Source organism: Olea europaea, unplaced genomic scaffold, assembly GCF_002742605.1.
Source record: "Olea europaea var. sylvestris unplaced genomic scaffold, O_europaea_v1 scaffold26026, whole genome shotgun sequence".
In the NCBI taxonomy this organism is placed as follows: domain Eukaryota; kingdom Viridiplantae; phylum Streptophyta; class Magnoliopsida; order Lamiales; family Oleaceae; genus Olea; species Olea europaea.
The window spans coordinates 1-1,554 of NW_019244343.1; the positions used below are offsets into that span (position 1 = coordinate 1).

Below are 1,554 nucleotides of genomic sequence, written 5' to 3' on the forward strand. Positions count from 1 at the left end.
TGGGATTTGTCAATGTGCACGTCACGAGTACTTAATTGTCCTCTCCAAACATTTACAGGCCATCTGAATGTGAAGGTATTTGTGCCGTTTTGTTCACTCAAGACTCTCTTTAAATTTTATGTTGTTAATTCTGTCCTTGATTTGATATTTTAACGTGCATATACAGTAACGCAAAATAATTCAGTTATTTGAACAAACTTAAGTATCATTATTCAGTTATTTTAGTGTGATCGTTACCTCTTATTTACCTAAGAAAATATAATCATGTTTGGCATCTCACAGTAGACATCATTTTCTTTCAGAATTTCGTTGGTTTATCTGTGTGTGAAGGTTATATCGCCACTGGCTCGGAGACAAATGAGGTAACTCATGCTCATGCATCGTACAAACTTTTATGTGTTACTGTCTAGATTTTTCTGGTAGAAAAACATCTTGTAGAAAAAGTCTGTCTGTAGACAAACATTGTCTGGAGTATGATATTGACACTAAGGGCCTTCTCACATCTTCTTAGGAAGAAACTTTCACTTTGACCTTGCTAAACTAATTGGCCAGTTTACCTCCTTAACTTGAGTTCACCATATTATGAGGTGAAAATTTCTATGAAGTAGGCAAGTGAGATCTGGGGGGTATGTTAAATCTTTTTGTGCAGAAGCCTGAAATCAGGTTTTTAGGCAAAATAGAGAGAACAAACACACAAAATTTACATGGTTCGGAACTTGGCTCCTCAGGTAGGAGACAAGAAGAACTTCACTAAACAAAGGGGAGAATATGAATGAGTGCCAAGTATATAATTCTAAATACCCAGGTATTGACCTAAGGACTCAAACCAAATTGCCAACTGAACGTATGTACCTAGTTGAGATTACCAAGGGCTCCATAAGTCCTTCTCCAAGATAGTACATGTCTATCTCATGAACTGGGGAAGATCCAAATAACAAAGGAGGCTCCTATACGTAGTGGAACAGATGGATATGCTAACTATCCCTATTTTGATATCGGATATGAAAAAATTCCTATCCTATGTATGACAAACAAAGCCATATTCTGCGTGATCCAATCCCTATTATATATGAGATTTATTCTAAAGTGATAATTTAACAAATCTCCACCTTCAATTTGAATTGTCCAAGCCTTTAAATAGGAGTTCTTCACGCATTTCCCCTGAAGTGAATCTTCCACTGTCTTCTCCAATGTTTCCTTTGAAATTTCCCATCTTCATCTTGCTCGTACTAGTCCACCTTTCTCTAATACTACTTGTTGTGCAGAAGCCCCAATTAGGGGTTTTAGGTAAAATATAACAAACTCAGGGATATTTGCATGGTTCGACACTTGACCTTTGTTGACGTAAAAAATTCTAGGAGTGGGCACGGTCCGGTTCGGTCCGGTTATAAAAGGAATCGAACCGAACTGAACTGAATACCAACAAGAATTTTAGAAATGGAACCATTGGTTCCATTGTTAGCTATGGAATCGAACCAATCGGTTCCGGTTCGGTTCGTTCCGGTCCGTTTCTTTACATAAAGATGTCAAAATATTACTAATAAGAAATCTAAA

At 37.1% G+C, this 1,554-nt stretch overlaps 1 long non-coding RNA gene across 1 annotated transcript; it reads left to right on the forward strand.

The window, feature by feature from the left end:
• On the forward strand, positions 1 to 1,377 carry LOC111383015. The gene is made up of 2 exons (XR_002700673.1): positions 1 to 75; positions 303 to 1,377. It is a non-coding gene; the product is annotated as an uncharacterized LOC111383015 (long non-coding RNA).
• Positions 1,378 to 1,554: the final 177 nt, after the last annotated feature.